The sequence below is a fragment of the Schistocerca serialis genome, chromosome 3 (genome assembly GCF_023864345.2).
Source record: "Schistocerca serialis cubense isolate TAMUIC-IGC-003099 chromosome 3, iqSchSeri2.2, whole genome shotgun sequence".
NCBI lineage: Eukaryota > Metazoa > Arthropoda > Insecta > Orthoptera > Acrididae > Schistocerca > Schistocerca serialis.
In genome coordinates, this window is record NC_064640.1 from 565972382 (window position 1) to 565994806 (window position 22425).

Genomic DNA, 22425 nt, shown 5'->3' on the forward strand with positions numbered 1-22425 from the left:
GCATTGTGAAATCGAGTTAAGCACTGTAATGTATTCATCTATAGTGTCATTGAAACTACAACTACGATGATAGGTCCATATAGTCTAATTTTCTGGATTTATTTAGTTTCATTGCCACACATTTTTGACGTATTTAACAGTACAATGGAAAATTGTTATTTCATTGCATTTGGTAGTGTGAGTGTTTTGGAGAGAGTGAGGGAGCGAATGGAGGACATACGTAGATTGAGAATGTGATATTTTATTAAAACTATGTAAATTTAAGCGTGAGAAAGTTCTTGTGTAATGCGGGAGTTTGTGATGTATCTCCAAGTGAGCTTGATTTTGTAAAGGACAACAAGAAGGGGCATCGAGTATTAAATTTATTAGTGATTTATTTTGTGCAAAGGAATCTATTTTGTTTTCAGTAAATTTTATCTAGTTTCGGAATTACGCGATTTCTGGTCTAAGTTATGTGTGGTAATGTGATTGGCTGACATTAGAAATACGGTGACAATAGAAGTGCTCGAGATGACCTGATTGTCTGCTTAACAGACTACCCAACAGGAATTCAGCACCTTCCGCGCCTTTGAGAATGGCTTTGTGCCTCAGACTTTTGAGTCGATAGAGTCGCTCGGGAGTCGTCCTATGTAAACATATATTAAATCGTGATGATCAGATTTGTACCAAAATCAAGAAATTCGGGCGTTTGATTGTTTCGCGTCTCGTTGACGAACGACAACAGTATTGAGTGTTTTAGAAAGACTGATATTTATGAGAGATTTGTTTTAGGAGCTTTCGCATGTGAATATTTCATGTCGTGCATAAACTCCGAGTGGCATTATGGCGAGCGCTTCTGTACAAGAAGATAATTGAACTACTGACTGTGTTAACTCGCAATTATTCGTGGGTGAGTGATTGTTTAGGGCGTTTAAAATATCGGGTCGCACTAAATACCTCCTGGCCGCTTTTGGGAGTGAACTTGTTACAGTAACATCTCATAATTACTGTTTGTATATTAAATAAAGACTTGATAGCCATTTTCTGTGTTTTAAAGACGGTAAACCAGCTTATAGAAAATTTTAGACATGTTTCAAACGAGTCATGGAATAATCCCGAAAGCCCGATAGTTTAACTAACTTTCGGATGATGCACATGGACTGGTATTTAGCTGCCTTTTCGTCAACGCTGCTTTTATCGGCTAAACCGGTATCTACCATTGCAGAGTGAAGGGGGAGACAACCAGAAACCTATCAACCTAGATGGACTGATTATTTACAGGATGGTGAGAGAGCGATGCGCCTCGCCGCATTTGGTGCATTTAGCGGCTGTGAAAAGTAAAGTTTAGTGTCAGATGAACTTTTAAAACAGCACCGTAAAACCCCTGTTAGAAAGATCCACGCGCCTGCAGTTAAACTTTTGAACTGAAGCGATAGAAGGAGGACTTAAACCCAGTGTAGATCTGTGAACAATATTAGTGGAGGTTCTGGACACAGCAGGCAGAGAAGTCAGCGAACTCCAGGAACGCCGACGGAAGCGGTTGGCAGCAGCGTCCATAGCAAATCGGCAGCAGGAGCAGCTGGCAACCGCGGACGGTGCTGTGGGGTACCAGAAACTGGACTGGAGCTGGCAGCCTGTAGCGGACGGACTCGCAGTATCAGCTGACAACGTGGAGGAAAAGGTAAGCAGTTTTTTGCTTCGTTTGGTGTGTAAGTGTGGAAAGAAACTTGTCATCATAGAAAAAAGTGATAAGACTGTAATTACTGAATGGAAGGACTGTACAGATTTTGATCATCAGTACCTGCAGATGATAGTTGGAGAGAATGTTTTAGATTTGATATGTCTCAGTTTAATGAAAGTGGTTATCCAAATTCAGTATCTAATTCTTGTAGGTCAATTAATGAGCAACACACAGTGGAGGCTGATATTAAGTTTGCACCATGTCTTGTGAAAGAAATAAAAAGGGAGTCTGGTTTTGAAGTTGATGAGGAAAATATATATACTCCTGTTCAAGAAATAAGTGGGGAATAGACACGTGGTCCTACTGTTAAATTAATAACATTTTCTCTCACTGAAGCGAAACCAGAGACAGCATTGTGGGCTGGTGAGCAGAATTTTTGCATTGGAACTATGTTACAAAACATTATGAAACAGATGGGTGGTATCAGTAGTAGTATGAATGGAGTGGGGTCTGAGATAAGTGGACTGGGTAATGAAATGCATAGTAAAATAATGGATGAGTTTCGGAAATTAATCATGAGTTTATAAAACAGTCAGAACAATCTGATAATAAACTGAAAAAATTTAAAGAGGAAATTCAGAGGAAATGGATCACAGAATTTCAGGCTTACGTGACTCTGTAAGAAATGGGATAACACATCTTAACGAAAGCTAGAAGGGGCAAATTTTGCCATGCGAAACAAGAATGCAAGAATGATGTTGTAACAGTGAAAGGTGAACTAACCACCCATATAAAACGAGTTGCCAAAGGTAATAAACAGCTAGGTGAACAGTTAGGTACGGACGTGACTAAAATACGGACCCAAAGTGGATATGTTGAGAAACAATGTAATGAGGATCATAAAATTCTGGCTAATACAGTTAAGGCGGAAAATGACAAATGTAAACTGTTTGGAGACCAAGTGCGTGCAAGAATGACTGATTTAAAATCTAAATTGTCAGGATTTATACAGCAGTGAATAGTAACACACAAGAGCATGACATTAGACTTAGAAACGTAGAACAGAGAATTACTAACAGTAGTGGTCATGTATTAATAAGTAGTGCTGCAGAGGCCAGTGAGATATCCTATGTTAACCACAAACAGTTTTTGAGATTTGATCACAATGACAAAGTGAATCCCAAAGAGTTCTGGAGTGATTTTGTGGATGAGTTGCCTAGGTCACGGAATGATAAACAGAAAATAGGTTTTGTCGTATCTAATCCTATGGGAGAAGCTCATGTTGGGGGAAATTTAGCTGTAGAAAAATATGACAACATGGAAAGTTTTAAACAGGCTTTCTTTGAAGAATACTGGGGCTGAAGAAAACAGACGGAAGTATTAAACAGCTTTTGGTCAGGTGAAAAGCTCAACCCAAAGAAAAAAAAAACACACTATTACGAGATTCGTGCGGAAGTGGGTAACTATTTCATCTTACACGGCTACCAAGATAGAAAAAGAACAAATTATATTGGGGATAGAATACAAGTTGCCTTTATACTGGCGAAATAAAATAATTTCTGCAGCAGGGGAGGACAGTAACAAGTTCATTGGTTACTTGGAACGGATAGAGAATGTTTAGAAAGACGAGGAAAATAATAATAATAATAATAATAGAGTTTATAGGGCTCGTAGTAGGCAAAATGAAGTGCACGTGAACAGAATAGGTGTTCAGAGAGCTAACTATCACAGAGGAAGGTCCAGAGGACGAGGGGGCGTAACTGGATATAGAAATTACGACTGGAACGAGAATGACAATTATCAACATCAGTAGTCAGCTGAGAGAGCGGAACAGAATTCCAGACAGCAGAATGAGTGGAAGGCTACGAATAGTGGCAGAATAGACGATGAGGAAAACTACAGCAGTCTCAGATGTTTCTTGTGGTTCTTGGAATCTTCCGTTAGCGAAAGAATCACGGAAGTTCACAGCTTTCTTATTTGAGGGACGATGTTACCAGTACAAAGTAGTTCCCTTTGGTTACAATATCAGTGTCTGTACTTTCGTCAGGGCGATGTCCCAAGTATGAGCTGAGGAATTGTTGAAGCGAAAAACTGTGTATCTGCACCATCTGTTACTTTCAACTTCCACTTGGGAAGAACATTGCATGTTACTGGATTGGGTTTTGGAAGCCATATAAAGGGGCGGAATGTGGTTGAAATTAGACAAGACAGAGCTTATGAAGAAAGAAATAAAGTTCTTGAGACATATTGTCAGTGGAGAGGGGGTCAGATCCTGACAAGACAAAAGCTACCAAAGAGTTGGCAGTGCCTACAAATAGAAAATACTTAAAAGGAATGTTCGGACTGTTTAGACTATATCGAAAATTCATGCACTGACAATTATTCAATGCACGTTGTTTAAGAGATTTATTGCAAAAGAATTCGCCGTGTAATGGACAGAGGTGTGTCAGAGGGCCTTCAAAGGACTGAAGGCAGCTTTGCTAGAAAGTAAAATTTCGAATCATACAGATTTCTCCAAGCCTTTCTGTCTAGCATCAGATGCATGTAAATATGATTTGGGGGTCGAATTGTTTCATAATGAAAAGGAAGAAGAGCAAAGCCAAGAAACAATACCGTTTGCTAGAAGATCTTTGTATCAGGTTGAGAAGAACTGTAGTATATCTGAACTAGAAGCTCTCGGCATTATATTTGGGTTACAGAAATTTCAACATTATCTGTTAGGCCATAATCATATACAGGGTGTTACAAAAAGGTACGGCCAAACTTTCAGGAAACATTCCTCACACACAAATAAAGAAAAGATGTTATGTGGACATGTGTCCGGAAACGCTTAATTTCCATGTTAGAGCTCATTTTAGTTTCGTCAGTACTTCCTCGATTCACCGCCAGTTGGCCCAATTGAAGGAAGGTAATGCTGACTTCGGTGCTTGTGTTGACATGCGACTCATTGCTCTACAGTACTAGCATCAAGCACATCAGTACGTAGCATCAACAGGTTAGTGTTCATCACGAACGTGGTTTTGCAGTCAGTGCAATGTTTACAAATGCGGAGTTGGCAGATGACCATTTGATGTATGGATTAGCACGGGGCAATAGCCGTGGCGCGGTACGTTTGTATCGAGACAGATTTCCAGAACGAAGGTATCCCGACAGGAAGACGTTCGAAGCAATTGATCGGCGTCTTAGGGAGCACGGAACATTCCAGCCTATGACTCGCGACTGGGGAAGACCTAGAACGACGAGGACACCTGCAATGGACGAGGCAGTTCTTCGTGCAGTTGACGATAACCCTAATGTCAGCGTCAGAGAAGTTGCTGCTGTACAAGGTAACGTTGACCACGTCACTGTATGGAGAGTGCTACGGGAGAACCAGTTGTTTCCGTACCATGTACAGCGTGTGCAGGCACTATCAGCAGCTGATTGGCCTCCACGGGTACACTTCTGCGAATGGTTCATCCAACAATGTGTCAATCCTCATTTCAGTGCAAATGTTCTCTTTACGGATGAGGCTTCATCCCAAACTGATCAAATTGTAAATTTTCACAATCCACATGTGTGGGCTGACGAGAATCCGCACGCAATTGTGCAATCACGTCATCAACACAGATTTTCTGTGAACGTTTGGGCAGGCATTGTTGGTGATGTCTTGATTGGGCCCCATGTTCTTCCAACTACGCTCAATGGAACACGTTATCATGATTTCATACAGGATACTCTACCTGTGTTGCTAGAACTGGTGCCTTTACAAGTACGACACAACATGTGGTTCATGCACGATGGAGCTCCTGCACATTTCAGTCGAAGTGTTCGTACGCTTCTCAACGACAGATTCTGTGACCGATGGATTGGTAGAGACGGACCAATTCCATGGCCTCCACGCTCTCCTGACCACAACCCTCTTGACTTTCATTTATGGGGGCATTTGAAAGCTCTTGTCTATGCAACCCCGGTACCAAATGTAGAGACTCTTCGTGCTCGCATTGTGGACGGCTGTGATACAATACGCCATTCTCCAGGGCTGCATCAGCGCATCAGGGATTCCATGCGACGGAGGGTGGATGCATGTATCCTCGCTAACGGAGGACATTTTGAACATTTCCTGTAACAAAGTGTTTGAAGTCACGCTGGTACGTTCTGTTGATGTGTGTTTCCATTCCATGATTAATGTGATTTGAAGAGAAGTAGTAAAATTAGCTCTAACATGGAAAGTAAGCGTTTCCGGACACATGTCCACATATCATATTTTCTTTCTTTGTGTGTGAGGAATGTTTCCTGAAAGTTTGGCCGTACCTTTTTGTAACACCCTGTATAGTGACCGCCATGCTTTGACCTTTTTGTAAACTTGTAAGTTAAAGTATCCAAGACTAGCTAGGTGGGCATTGTATTTACAGCAAATTGATATAGAAATTAAATATATTAAAGGCACTGAGAATGTGGTAGCTGATGCATTGACGCGCAGTGTAGAGCAAAACCAAGAGAAAATAGAATCAATGCCAGATCCACAAGAGGTCCACATTTTTATTATAGTAACCCACATTGAAGAGGAGGGACAACTGAAAAGATGTTCTAAAGACATTAGGAGAGAACAAAATGAAGATGATAAGCTGAAACTAGTTAAAAGCAGATTAGGTCATCCAAATTTTCCAAAATTATCAGAATATATATAGATTACATCAAAGTGTACCGTTTAGACGAAGAAAGAAGGAGAGAGAGGACTGGAACCTTTGGTTTCCAGAGGAAAATGTCGATTTATTAATAGACTATATGCGTCGACAATATGGCCATTATGCCTCGCGGGGTAGCCGTGCGGTCTTAGGCGCCTTGCACGGTTCGCGCGGCTCCCCCCGTCGGAGGTTCGAGTCCTCCCTTGGGCAGGGGTGTGTGTGTTGTCCTTAGCGTAAGTTAGTTTAATTAGAGTGTAAGCCTAGGGGCCGATGACCTCAGCAGTTTCGTCCCACAGAACCTTACAACAAATCTCCAAATTTATGGACATTATGGGGCCAGATAATGCATTCAAAAATTGAGTGAAAGTGTTATTTTCAACAACATGTGGAGAAGTGTTTAAAAGCGTTTGGAGTCCTGTGATAGATGTCAAAAGGTGAGAGCTAACAACCCTATAGTAAAGAGGCAGACGTATTCGGTAGAACCTCAGAATAGACTAGATTTAGTGACAGTGGACCTGTTTGGACCGTTGCCTGCTTCAAGACTGGATGTCTGTATGTGTTTGTACTAGTCGAAGGACTCACTAACTATGGTAGATTTTACCCCATTAAAAAGGCAAATTCCAGAGTAATGGTTAGTAAACGAGGAAAGTACTATTTTGTGATCATTGGTGTACCAAAGACAATATTGTCAGATGAAGGGCCACAATATGTTTCTAAGATGTTTCAAGACCGTCTGAGAAATAGAAATATTGAACACAGCAAGATTTCTGCGCATTTCCCGCATGGCAATATGTGTGAACGGATAATGAAAGATCTGAATCGACCTTGCAGGACGTGTTGTCGTAAGAAACACTCAGCTTGAGCCAACAATCTTGAGTAGTTTGAAGAAGTGATTAATCACTTAAAGCATGAAGCCACTTTATTTGCACGTGTAGAATTGATGTGTGGGATAAAACCTAATAATTTATAATTCAAGCTACTGGAATTCCCTAAACTAACAGAAGTGGCTATGGAGTAGAAAAAGTAAACAGCAAGGGCAAATATTAGCAAAAAGGCCTTGGAAAGAAAGAGAAGACACGATGCTAGGGCCCCTACCACAAGTTTTCAGAGTGGTGACTTGGTACTCGTTAAAACTAAGGAAAAATCAAAATAGCTGTCTGCAGAAACCAAGAAATTCACAGATGAATATGTATATCCCTTTAGAATAGTGGCCGAGCCTCATGCGAATGCCTATAGGCCAGAGTACTGTAAGAAACATAAATCCTTGGGACTACGCTATATTATTGACCTAAAAAAGTATATACAGAAAGACGATGGGGACAGTGATAACTAAATGGCCTCAGGGGACGCCCATTCTTTGCGACGTCAGGTGTTTCACGAACACTGGGCATCCCGAGCTGTTGGCAATATTATTTCCTTTTCGTTTTCGTACTGTCAATCTAGCTCTTTTTCATTCTGAACTTTTGCTATCGTCTGTTCTTCACTATCTTGTTTATATAGTGTACATTGTAATAGGAATGGCATAACAAACACAAAAAACGCACTTGAAACTGGGAATCATTTCCCGAAACGCGTCGTGCGAAAAATAAAATAAAGAAAATCTTGACTGATAGCAGGTGTGGCATTTATAAACAAACCTATTGTTTTCACAGTCGCAAGCTTTGAAAACGATTTATAGTGGATCAAATCAGTGTACAGTGTTTTGTAGGGGATAAGAGTTATTGAGGGGAGTTGGAATGCCCTATCTCGCCAATGTTAAATTTGCTAACTTTGTGTACCTTTTTCTTTGGAACTATTATCTTCAGAACTTTGAAATTCTGGCAGAGGTTTTCAGCATATATTGTGAGCCCACTGAACTAGAACCAATGTTTTCTTTTTGTTGGTATAGTATTTATGAATTTTTTACCATTAAGCCATTTTTTATTGGAAAAAGTATAACATAAACTTCCCTAGTTCAGAGAATAAGCCAGTTCTTGTCATGATTCTAGTTCAGTGGCCTCTTTGAACTGTTTTGCAGCATTTCTGAAAATTTGAATGTTGTTGGTTGAGTGGTTTATGAGATAAAGGTACATGTAACACTAAAAATGTCAAATGCCAGAAAATGCGATTAAAGTAATTTATTATGAAAATTCACAAATACCTTTTATTCTATTATCAAAAGTGTCCAGCAGAGTAATCAGGGTCATCTTCTAGTTCTTCTTCTTCACCTAGAAGCTTTCTTCTCCTTGCTGCCCTTGCTTTTTTGTATTAAATTCAGCTGCATACTGAGCCTTCCTTACTCGCACGCTGTCCAGAAGCTGAAGACCTCTGATGGTGTTGATACCAGGAGCAATGCCGAGCCTTGCCATGACCTTTAGCCTACCCATATGACCATCATTGAATGAAATAACAGCATCACTGACTCCCCATTTCAATGTTTTTATCCCAACAAATACATTCTTAGGTACACGAGTCCAAATGAGGTTGTTGAACGACTCGTTTTGATTCTGGGTACAACCATGAAGACATTTTCGCAGAAGATCAGGATGCCCCAAGTCTCTATATATTGGTTTAATTACTTCCATAACAGCCAATGGAATATAATTTTTATGGTGATAAGGATCCCCAGTAGCTTGAGATTTTCTATAATTGCACCATGACTGAGGACCATCTGGACAAGCAAAATGTTGAGGATTATCATCAGTTGATGATCGATGTAAATATGTGGCCCATACAGCTTGTCTCATTTCCTGCAAATTATTTGCATTATTTCTTATTGCCATACCATAGTATTGTTGTAATTCATTTATAATTTTATCTGACAGGCGACCTCTAATGGTTTTACCATCTGACAAAATTTTGTCCTTCAGATTCTGTTTCAGTTTCCTTAGACGAGTGCCCATTCGTTTCTGAACATGACCGACACATTCTAGTTTAGTTATTGTCTTATTGACATATGGCATGGATTCTGTAACACTTTTGTATGCCTTGGAGTCCCCATCTCCAAGGAATTTTGTGTAAAATACTCCCCGTTCTTTTTCTGATCTGCTAAACATTTTCACAGCAGCGGCAGCCTCCATGCCTCCACTCGTACCTTCATAATTCTTGCTACATATGTGAGCTGCTTCTATCTTACCAGATGCACAATGGTAACAATGTTTAGTGAGCACTTCATAGTCCAAAACTTTACCGCTGTCCACACTAGTAACAGTAGCAACAGCATTTTTGGATGTGTGACCCCTTTTCTGCCAGGTTCCATCAAAAGCAACAGGGATATCTGGGTTTCCTTCATTTATATATTTTGCTTCACTGGCAGCAGCTTTCATTGATAAATCTGCTACAGACTGAACAGCATCTCCTATCACTTCAGTGTAATTGTCAATTTTAGCAGGTGGAGGTGGAAGATTCATTATGGCACAAAATGTTTGAGCAGCAGTATGTCCTTTACCAATTGCTCTCATTGCATACATTAGCCTGATATTACTCTCAAACAAATTGCTACTGCATGTTTTAGAGCTCCAAAAACAGGTCTCATTTTCACAACTGGCACAAACTATAGCAATTTTGCAGGAAAGTCCTATAGATTTTGTTATGTTCATATCAAAAGAACCTCCACAAAGATTACAACACAAACATTTCTTCATAAACTCAGTAAAAACAGGAAAGTCGACTAAAACATATTGTTCATTAGAAGCTTCATCTGTAATTTCACTTGCACAGTTTGATAACTTCTTTTTTGATGCACTGGTGGGCGTGTCTCCTTCACACATCTCAGCTGTACAAACGTCAGAACTTTCACCAGCATCAACAGGTGCTGAAGCAGAATCACTTGAACAAACGTTATTTGTAAATCTATTACCGCGAAACTTTCGCTTTTTAAATAATGATGCACTCCTAGGCATCGTAGAAACTACGCACTCACCACTGAAAGTCAAAACAAGACAGATAACAAACTCCAAATGAGCGACAAACTAAACTCGAGGCTCAAAACAAACACTCACAGATCAAAAACTGAACAATAAACACAGCTAGTCGTAAAAACAATGGTACCTATGGAAGGATCAAAGATTCTACAACTGAAGAGTGAAATCCACAGCCTTCTATATGTAATGTTTTCGGAAATGCGAAGATTTAAATGTGTACAAATCACAAGATGGGTAACTTTGCTGGGCGCACATGTAATTTTGAAAAATTAAATAAAAATACTTCCAATTGGAATTTCTTAACAAATTTTGCACCATTTTAAGCAGAAAATTTCAAATTAAGTTATAAGGTTAAAAACTGAAAATGTGAATTTTTTCCATTTTCCGGCATTCCAACTCCCCTTAAAAGCGTTTGGAGTCCTGTGATAGATGTCAAAAGGTGAGAGCTAACAACCCTATAGTAAAGAGGCAGACGTATTCGGTAGAACCTCAGAATAGACTAGATTTAGTGACAGTGGACCTGTTTGGACCGTTGCCTGCTTCAAGACTGGATGTCTGTATGTGTTTGTACTAGTCGAAGGACTCACTAACTATGGTAGATTTTACCCCATTAAAAAGGCAAATTCCAGAGTAATGGTTAGTAAACGAGGAAAGTACTATTTTGTGATCATTGGTGTACCAAAGACAATATTGTCAGATGAAGGGCCACAATATGTTTCTAAGATGTTTCAAGACCGTCTGAGAAATAGAAATATTGAACACAGCAAGATTTCTGCGCATTTCCCGCATGGCAATATGTGTGAACGGATAATGAAAGATCTGAATCGACCTTGCAGGACGTGTTGTCGTAAGAAACACTCAGCTTGAGCCAACAATCTTGAGTAGTTTGAAGAAGTGATTAATCACTTAAAGCATGAAGCCACTTTATTTGCACGTGTAGAATTGATGTGTGGGATAAAACCTAATAATTTATAATTCAAGCTACTGGAATTCCCTAAACTAACAGAAGTGGCTATGGAGTAGAAAAAGTAAACAGCAAGGGCAAATATTAGCAAAAAGGCCTTGGAAAGAAAGAGAAGACACGATGCTAGGGCCCCTACCACAAGTTTTCAGAGTGGTGACTTGGTACTCGTTAAAACTAAGGAAAAATCAAAATAGCTGTCTGCAGAAACCAAGAAATTCACAGATGAATATGTATATCCCTTTAGAATAGTGGCCGAGCCTCATGCGAATGCCTATAGGCCAGAGTACTGTAAGAAACATAAATCCTTGGGACTACGCTACATTATTGACCTAAAAAAGTATATACAGAAAGACGATGGGGACAGTGATAACTAAATGGCCTCAGGGGACGCCCATTCTTTGCGACGTCAGGTGTTTCACGAACACTGGGCATCCCGAGCTGTTGGCAATATTATTTCCTTTTCGTTTTCGTACTGTCAATCTAGCTCTTTTTCATTCTGAACTTTTGCTATCGTCTGTTCTTCACTATCTTGTTTATATAGTGTACATTGTAATAGGAATGGCATAACAAACACAAAAAACGCACTTGAAACTGGGAATCATTTCCCGAAACGCGTCGTGCGAAAAATAAAATAAAGAAAATCTTGACTGATAGCAGGTGTGGCATTTATAAACAAACCTATTGTTTTCACAGTCGCAAGCTTTGAAAACGATTTATAGTGGATCAAATCAGTGTACAGTGTTTTGTAGGGGATAAGAGTTATTGACCCACCAACTCTGAGCAAATTTCAATACTAAAAACAAGATGTACTAAGATACTAAATAGTGGATGAGGAATGAGTGACCAGAATATGTGAAAGTTTTGTATAATAAGATAATGTAAAATGTAAGTGTGATGAAATGTGTTTATATTGTTCGTGTAAGACTTTAAGAACAGAGGTTGTACTCTTATGATGTCAATGTAGAAAGCCAAGAGAAATTACACAGAAATGAAGGTGGACATGTTGTGTATTCTATGACAACTGCAAACTGAGGCAGTGGTTGTACAGGTTTTCAGTAATTTTTCATTCTATGTGTGTTTGTATCTATTGTGTAAAGCTTATGAAACAGTAGGTGTTAGCCTTAACATGTAAAGATTTTCTAAAGAAGAGAAATGTGTTTACTAGTATTTCAGAGTAAAGTTTGAAAAATTTATGATAAGAAGCCAAGAACTTGCGTAGTAAAGGGAGAATGTTTTTCAGTAGTGACTTGCTGAGTGAATTTGAGTCTGAAGAGCCTTATAAAGATTCGTGTTTTGGAATTTGAGTTGGGGAAGAATAGGAACAGCTAAGCGTACTATTTACTTTTGATTCGTAAATGTTAGTTCACTTTTTACTGAAAAAATTTTTTTTGGAGGAGAACATATACTGAATAATACTGCAGTGGAGTAATGTTACTACTGAATATGTAAAGCCAATCAAATCCAGAAAATTGTCATTGTTTATATACCGATTATGGCAAACAAACAGTGTATGTATTTGAAAGAAACATGTATAATATTCTTCTTTGCAGGAAGAAAAGTATTGACTGTTTGGCTTAGACATATTGTATTTTGCAGACACGTCCATTACGGAAACTGGATATGAAACTCACGTGTACCTTACAGATGAGTGAACCTTGGTGTTTGTAACGTATCCAAGTGTGGAACTGATGGAAGAGTAAAAGTGAAAAGAAGTTCCGACGCTGCTTCATCGAAAAGTAGGTGCTGAAAATATATCCTTTTTATAGACGCTCACCACAGTGGGAAAAAATTATGAATGATCGGAAGTCGTTCCCCCTCTTCTACGATTGCCAAATAGGACGAGGACACCGATCATAAGGTTTATTTTGCGAGAAGTTTATGAAATAGAGTACTTAGTTAAAAGAGAGACACTCTCCATAGCACCTCTACATAGCGTAGATTACGTACGTTCTAAAGGTTTTCTTAAGGATGCAGTGAAGTAATTTAGTACTTTTTTCATTACGAAAATATCTTTCTACAATAAAAATTGGAAAGTGAAGTCTTAATGTGAAGGCAAATCGGAAGAAAATTAATTGTAATAATTTTTGTCAAATGGACATTTGTTTTGTTAAAAATAATCAAAAACCTGAATTTTGTAGGAAACATGTATTTGTAAATAGTTTCGATGTACTGCTATCAAATCCAAACCGTACAAAATTCATTGTACTACCGTAACAGGGTTAAATGTTTCGTAAATTTTCAGTTTCCAAGAAGCTTTTTGGCATTCAAAATTTTGTGAAGTATCTTGGGTAATTAGTTATCGTTTGTTTAGTTAAAATTACGTTGTGGTAATAATGTTGCCGTTGTATGAACCCCAGATTTACTTGAGAGTAATTTTGGGTTCATAGGGGCTGTGTAACGTAGCAAATTACTACGAGTTGTCGCCTAGCATTGGAGCCGGGAGAAGAGCAGATGCTGGTTCACAAGCCCCCACAGCTGACGGTGGCTAATGGGCCGGCCGAACCGAATACTTGCTTAACGCTGCGTGCAAGACGTTACGCACACACTCTCTATGAATACGAAGGAGTAACATTAAATATTAATCGGTCTTTTTCCTACTTAGTGTACCAAATTCTGTGCATAAGAGAACCATACTGCTCAAATTCTTCACTTCCTTCGGAGATATAAATTTTTACTTAAAACACATGTTAACCGCCAACGACCTTGCCGCAGTGGTAACACCGGTTCCCGTCAGACCGCCGAAGTTAAGCACTGTCGGGCTGGGCTAGCACTTGGATGGGTGAGCATCCGGTCTGCCGAGTGCTGTTGGCAAGCGGCGTCCACTCAGCCCTTGTGAGGCAAACTGAGGAGCTACGTGATTGAGAAGTAGCGGATCCGGTCTCGGAAGCTGACATATGGCCGGGAGAGCGGTGTGCTGACCACATGCCTCTCCATATCCGCATCCAGTGACGCCTGTGGGCTGAGGATGACACGGCGGCCAGTCGGTACCGTTGGCCCCTCTTGGCCTGTTCGGGAGCTGTTTCGTTTTACATGTTAACCGTGCTGGCATTGTGAAACCGAGTTAGGTACTGTAATGTAGTCACCTATAGTATCAACTGAAACTACAACCACGAGAATAGGTTCATATAATCTAATTCTCTGGCATTTTAGTAGATTTCAGTGCCACATATTCCTGGCGTAATTAAAAGTATATTGAAAAATTATTATTTCATTTTATTTTGGTAGTGTGAGTGTTCTGGAGAGACTGAGAGAGCAAATGGTGGACATACGTAGATTGAGAATGTGATATTTTATTAAAACTATTTAAACGTAAGCGTGAGAAAAGTTGTGTAATGCGGGAATTTGTGATGTATCTCCACGTGAGCTCGATTTTGAAAACGGCAACAAGAAGGGGCATCGAGTATTAAATTTTTAGCAATTTATTTTGTGCAAAGGAATCTATTTTGTTTTCATTAAATTTTATCTGTTTTCGGAATTACGAGACTTCTAGTCTAAATTGTGTGCTAATCTGATTGGCTGACATTAGAAATACCGCGACTATAGAAGTGTTCGAGATGATCTGATTATCTGCTTAACATACTAGCCAACTGGAGTTCAACATTTCCAGCGCCCTTTGAGTAGGGCTTTGTCCCTCAGTCTTTTGAGTCGACAGGGTCGCTCGGGAGTCGTCCTCTGCAAAACACTTATATGTTAAATCGTGCTGATCAGATTTTTACCAAAATGAAGAAATGAGTGTTTTAGAAAGTTTGAGCTTTGTGAGAGATTTGTTTTAGGAGATTTAGCATGTGAACATTTCAAGTCGTGCATAAACTGATCGTGGCATGTTACATTCAAATTACGAGACAGTATGGCGAGCACTTCTGTACAGGAAGACTACTGAGCGACTGACTGTATTCACTCGCAAGTACTCGTGAGTCAATGATTGTTTAAGATGTTTAAAATGTCGAGTTGGAAGAAATATCTTCTGGCTGCTTTTGGGTGTGAACTTCTTACAGAGACAGTCAGAGACATTGCATATTTAGTGTTGGGATGTTAGTAAGGACTTGATAGTCATTTTCTGCGTTTTGAAGGCAATAAACCAGTTTAGACGTCTTAGGTTTGTATCTACAGCACTGCTCCAAAGTCGAGCCGTGATTGGGAATCAAGCTGCTTACGAACTTCGCGTATCCACTAGTTGCTCCCATGCGTTATTATCATAACATTGCGCACTATAGAAACAGGAACGTTAATCCACGTTTCATGTTATTTCCGTTCAGTCTTGATTCCTTGCAGTAAGATGCCGTTACAAGTTTGGATTCGTTCGGCCTATTCGCTCTAGGTGTAGTAGCTTTCAAAAGTATAATTTCACTAGAAGTGATGTCCCTCCTATTTACCAAAACTGTTTAAATATTACAAACAGCAGCTCTTAGCTTTCAATAAAAGTTACTGGAGTTACTTTGTTTTTGGAACGGGTGGGTGAGGCCAATACAAACAATACTAAAAGAGATACCGATCCCACGGGTTTGGAACAATCTACGTACTTTCCAAAAAGAACAGTCTCTATCCTGTCGGCTCTCATGAAACTGTGTCATGTAAACAGGAGGAGTAAAAAAGCTAAAATTTTCAATTCTCTTGTTGATAGGTTCGGTGCCACGGGGAAAACTTCTGAAGAGACATAGCGCCCACGTCCGCAGCCGAGTGCTCTACTGCAGTCCGTCGTCCTCTAATAGCTTAAACCAAAGCATATTTCGGTCTCTTACCCGCTACGAAAAGGACTCCGACTCTGAACTCTGGTGCTAACGCACTCATGTTTCTTTAACGACGAGGCAGAACATGTTGAACAGTACAGCCAAAAAACATGTGTACGCTACAGTATCACATATTGTGCAAAGAAACACATTTTATACACAGTTGTCGAAAAAGTAATTCTGTCAATCTGTCGTACCCTCGCTTGTGTCTTAGCGCCTTTGCAACAAGTATTTCACAATGCGCAGTTGATAATTTGAATATGGTGCTGGAAATCTTCTCGAAGAACCTAGCAATATCTTCCAGAAATAGAGATAAAGCTAAAAATACTGCACTAATAATATCAATTTCCTGCAGTTGCAAGAAAAGATCTTTCGAACAAGATAGAGTACACAACTGTAGAGTGAGGTAAAGTCATTCAAAATAGCGGAAATCGTATAGCATAACGGAGAACGTCTTCTGCTAGGGGTAGCTAACACTGGTGTTCTTTTCATTTTCCAAGTGTTATACAGTGGGCCATTTGGTAAAGGACAAGTTAGTGCAGCAGTAAAATAAGGCTAGCGAGAAATTATGTGTTAAACAATGATGTCCTAGTGTACTTTGTCACATCACCACTGACAGAATAGTCACGAACAGACTAATGACTTGCCCCGGCTTTGAACGAGTTGCATTAAGCATCTACCGCAGGCCAACTTTTCTGGTGTAGCGATAATAAATTATACACACAAAGCTGCCTCGTTAATTAGTCTGTCTATGAGTGAAAAGCGTATCAAAATCCCAATAGTGCCTGAGATTAGCCTTCATGCACAGAAAGGAAAACGCGCTGGGGACCTAAATTTATGATATGTATACACAGTCCTTCCGAAATGTTCCTACACTGTTGTTACTGGGGATTAACTAACGTTAGCCCAGTGAATACGGTGGCATCTTGAAATAGCAACAATAAATAATAGATGTGTATTCGACCAGTCCACTGTAAGCAGGTAGTGTTATGTAATAGACATGAGATCGTAGTGTGCCAACGATATTGTGTCACCGTTCGGAATGGACCAACATGTCTAAGTCAGGTATTCAATACATTCTCCAGAATGTTTTGAAGATGAGAAAAGTGTACGTACAGTTCGTTGCACATTCCTTGACTCCCGAACAAAATCAAAAACGCATCGACGTCTGCAGCGACTTGACTGAAATGCAAAATGCAGACAACTCTTTTCTGGAAATATTCTCACGTGTGACGGGACTTGGTGTAAACAGTATGAACTTACCAAAAAACAAGGAAGTGCAAAATACACACGAAGCCACAAGACTTTGACGACATAAACGACATTCAGGCCAATGTGACGCGTGAGTTGAAAGACTCCCAAAAAAGGACTTTTCTCGAACTTTTACAAGGATGTATGAATGTTCTGTATTTTGTACTCAAGCTAGGAGTGGCTATGTAGAACACCTGAAGTATGAACATCATCATCTTTGCTTTTCTCTACTTTTTATTTATCCAGTCCAGAAACTGTTTGAACTGATGGGGTGGAGTAGATGAAAGGATTGCTGGAAATAAATGAAAATAAAAACATCCTACAATGCGGTAATGCCACGTTGATTCAGACGTGTTTAGACATATCCATACGACGAAATAGTTGGATAAAATAGTATTAAAACCGCATTTAATGTCATCTAGGGAAACATTATGAGCGTAAAACGCTATATATCCCTCTGAGGATCGATGCGTAAAAATAGTGACTGGTGGTGAAGCACTTTAATAACACTCAAGGCTACTCCTGCATTTTGTAGCACATATGAAAAGCAACAACCATCGTACTTCTATACAAAACTTTCATAAGAAAGCTCCAAAAAGCATGTTTTCATATTCTTTGTCTTCTTACTCGAGTGTGACGATTCGCTACTGAGCCTTCCTTGAGAAGTGCTTGTCTACAAGTGCCAGTGTTAACTGACTATATCTTACTATTATGTCTCCATCAGGAGACAATGCGTGGGCTGTTAGTTCTTCAGTAGGATTGTAAAAACGTTTTGCATTCGAGGATACGTCGTATGCCAGGGCGAACTCAAGGAACTTCTTGTTTAGGTCATCACGCAGTTCCGAATAAAATATCTACTGCTTTCAACAAACACATCTTGTAGGCTAGTACTGTAACCTGACATGTGATGACAAACTTCTGCTTCCAACACTGTCATTATTGTCACTGTGCGAAACCAATCACTTTTGTACGGTTCGAGAGAATAAAATTTAATTAGAGATCGAGGAAAAGTGAGGCACTAACGTTTGTGAAAGTTGCAATACCCACAAAAATCTATTTCTGACATGTATACTACGAGGGTGTGCCGCAAAGTAATGCCCCCAAATTTTTGAAATGAAAACTCTTAAAGCATTTTAAATAAAAGAAACGCTGTTAACATTTACATCTACATTCTTCATATTTACATATTTATTTCTCAACATAGCCAGCGTGGCGACGACCACATTTTTCTCAACGAGAGACCAGTTTGTTGATACCGTCACTATAGAATCTTTGACTTTGTTAACGGAGTCAAAATCCCATTTTTACTTGACCTGGTTCATCACCATCAAAGTGAATTCTTTCAAGGTGTTCTTTAAGTATTGGAATCAGATGAAAATCGGACGGGGCCAAATCGGGACTGTGTGGAGAATGATCGATGACAGTGAACACAAGGAGTGGGATTGTTGCAATTACCGCACCGCTCGTGTGTGTTCTGGCATTGTCATGTTGAACGAGAGTATCCTCCATGTGTGGAATAATTCTTCGAATTTGTGGTTTCAGTTTTCTGATGGATTACTGCACACTGTTCCTCACGGACCTAAGTAGTTACGTTAGACACTGCCATGTTACGCGCTGCAGTTCGGAGCCTTCTAGCAGCAGAGGATTGCAACTTGCGTCAGTTAAGCGGGAAAGTCAAATGGGTCACATGCATGACTTTTAAAACCTCAACCGATGCTAACAATAAAATAAAGACTTCCGGTGCATTACTGTACGGCATGCCCCAACATGCCACAGATTAAGTGCAGGACAGTAAAAATTATTATAATAGAAGAAGTCTACCTTATCTCTCAGTTTGAATGTTCAATGCGATGTGCGGCATCTAAGTGTCGTGGTATAAAATCAGCGAGAGTCTGGGTATGTTCTTGCGGATCCTCTCTCCACGTGATATCATATGTGAGCCCACAAGATTCCTGGAAGACAGCTACCAGTCGACCGTAGCCCAGACATGCTCGCTGGTCAAACCCGGAAAGCTGTAGTGCCGACTCTACTTTGAAGAAATTCTGCACACTCCTCTCTACCTTTGGCGGGCCTGATTGTAATAAGCACAGAAGGCACAAAACTCGTCTATCCCGGAAGGCATTACGCCGTTCAGCTACTGTCCACTTTGCGTTGTCTGGCCTTTTGCCGCATTGAGCAACTGGCCTTCTGTGAGGTTCTCTATTCCAGATGTCTGTTGCATGAAGTTATCTTCATAATATTCACTCTGAAACTCCTTTCACTGAGAGCAGCAATTCCTGTCTTGTTTGAAACAGATTGCCAACGATAAGGCATGACACTCTTCTCTGGTTCACGTCGGTCAATATCTTTCTACATTTTGAACATGATAAAGCTCATCAGCCGCTGGGATCCGCGACTGGTCACATCCATTCACCACGTAGCGTGCGGTGGTAGATGTAGATATAGATGAATACGAAATGCGAGACACACTAATCTTTAGGCAGCCGTGTATAGAGGAATACTGGCTCAGATTTACAAGCATAGTTGAGCTCTCAGTGGATATACAGGGTATTTAACTTGAGACGACTTAGTATCCCTAATGGACACACATTACGAGAAAAATGTTCTGGGTGGAAAGTTAATATTAGTTAATGGTACATCTGTCTGTGCTACAAATGGGCACCTTCTAACCATCCCACCTGCTTGGGCGGGTTCAACTTTGTATTTTCAAAGGGGAAACACTCATTTTATTCCATATTTGGATTATACGCCAAAAAATACGTACAGTTTACTCAAACCATTGTTCCCCATACGTGGTAAAAAAAAAAATGGTTCAAATGGCTCAGCACTATGGGACCTAACTTCTGAGGTCATCAGTCCCCTAGAACTTAGAACTACTTAAACGTAACTAACCTAAGGACATCACGCACATCCATACCCGAGACAGGATTCGAACCTGCAACCGTAGCGGTCGCGCGGTTCCAGACTGTAGCGCCTAGAACCGTGCGGCCACTCCGGCCGGCCCATTCGTGGTAGATGGCACTGTAATCGACAAATGCCAATTATGCCAGTTGTTATAGCTAAGGAACGACGAATTTGATTCTACATTTCATTTATGATGTAAGTATAAATGTTTGTGTTCCAAAAGTTAAGGTTTATGTCAGAAATTTACTGTAGTGTAACAAATTTGATTTTACAGTACAATATGGTTAGGCATTTCAATTCCTGGGCCGGCCGGTGAGGCCGAGCGGTTCTAGGCGCTAAAGTTTGGGGCCGCGTGACCGCTACGGTCGCAGGTTCGAATCCTGTCTCGGGCATGGATGTGTGTGATGTCCTTAGGTTAGTTAGGTTTAAGTAGTTCTAAGTTCTAGGGGACTGATGACCTCAGAAGTTAAGTCCCATAGTGCTCAGAGCTATTTGAACCAATTATGGTTTGAGTAAACCGTACGAATTTTTCGGAATGGAATCAGAATATGAAAACAAAATCTCCACCCACGCAGGATAGGTGGTTCATGGGTGGTCAGTTGTAGCGCAGACAAGTGTCACCCTTACTAATATTAAATTTTGTTCAAATGGCTCTAAGCACTATCTGACTTGACATCTGAGGTGATCAGTCCCCTAGACTTAGAACTACTTAAACCTAACTAACCTAACGACATCACACGCATCCATGCCCGAGGCAGGATTCGAACCTGCGACCGTAGCGGTAGCGCGGTTTCAGACTGAAGCGCCTAGAGCCGCTCGGCCACAGCAGCCGACCTATTAAATTTTCACCTACAATATTTTCTTCATACGATGCGTCGTTTTCGAGATATTTAGATGTCTCAAGTTATAACGAACACCCTATATATGTATCAGGTAAAGCAACTAACGATGATGATGTTTGGTTTGTGGGGCGCTCAAGTGCGCGGTCATCAGCGCCCGTACAAAGTCTCAGTTTTTTCACATTCCATTTTTTTACATAGTCCAATCTAGCCACTGTCACAAATGATGATGATGAATTGATGAGGACAACACAAACACCCAATCCCCGAGCAGAGAAAATCCCCAACCCGGCCATGAATCGAACCCGGGACCCCATGATCTAGAGGCAGCAACGCTAGCCACTAGACCACGAGCTTACAATGAGAGGTACCACTGAGTATACACAGTCTCTGTCAATATACTTCTAACGAAATATCGACTGTTGCAAAATCGTTGTAAAAGAAACCAGGGGGTTATAGATAAAGATATACTAAATGAATTGTGTTTGACTGCCAAAAGGCTAATACTTGGAATCTGTCCAGTCATCCATGGATGACAGACGAACTAAATTGCGGGTAGCTGACCAAAAGCAAGTTAACGGCCTTGCCGCAATGATAGCACCGGTTCCCGTCAGATCACCGCTTTCGGGCTAGTGTAGCACTTGGATGGGTGACCATCCGGTTTGCCGAGCGCTGTTGGCAAGCGGGGTGCAAACCTGTGAGGCAAACTGTGGAGCTACTTGATTAAGAAGTAGCGGCTCCTGTCTCGGAAACTGACATACGGCTGGCAGAGCGGTGTGCTGACCACATGCCTTTCCACATGTGCATCCAGTGAAGCCTGTCGGCTGAAGAAGACACGGCGGCCTGTCGGTACCGTTCGGCCTTCATGGTCTGTTCGGCCGGAGTTTAGATCTAAAGCAAAATTACTGAAATATGATGCTGCACTTCCATCTGGCATTAGCGTTCTCTGTTGTGCAGCACAATTGTGCATCCACCCTTATTAATACACTGCCACTCTCAAATTTTTTGAGAAATTATTAGACAAATATTGGTCCACCAGCACGCAAAACGGAATGTGGCTGGAAATACACCAGGAAAAGGTGCACTAGCTTGTGGACGATGAAAATTTGCAAGCCTACTTTGAGCGCCTGTGAGAGGTGAATTTTTATCTTTTTGAGCCATTCCGCCCAGTGACTTGAGCACACTCGTACTAGCTAAGTGTCACAATGAAGGGAAGCGACATTAGCAGCAAACAAAGATGCTGCAATATATTCGAGGTTTTAGATCAGTTTGATTCTTTGCGATGAATGATACAGACAACAGCACAACAAGCACAGAGCGATGTGCGTTCCACACGTAGTCAAATTTCGCTGCCTGTCTCGAATAACGGCTGGAACGGCAATAGAAAGCCGTGAAAAAGACAAAGCAGAAACGACAGGTCGTACCAGAACCGACAGAATGGAAACTGGCTTTCGCAGAGAGCTGCGGAAGAGACGTTGTTGGAGCACGTGGGCGTATGACAAAGGGACAATAAG

The 22425-nt window shown here is 40.6% G+C and overlaps 1 pseudogene; it reads left to right on the plus strand.

Moving 5' to 3' along the window:
• Positions 1–13883: 13883 nt before the first annotated feature.
• LOC126472121 (5S ribosomal RNA) lies at positions 13884–14001 on the plus strand (annotated as a pseudogene).
• The last annotated feature ends 8424 nt before the right edge of the window (positions 14002–22425 follow it).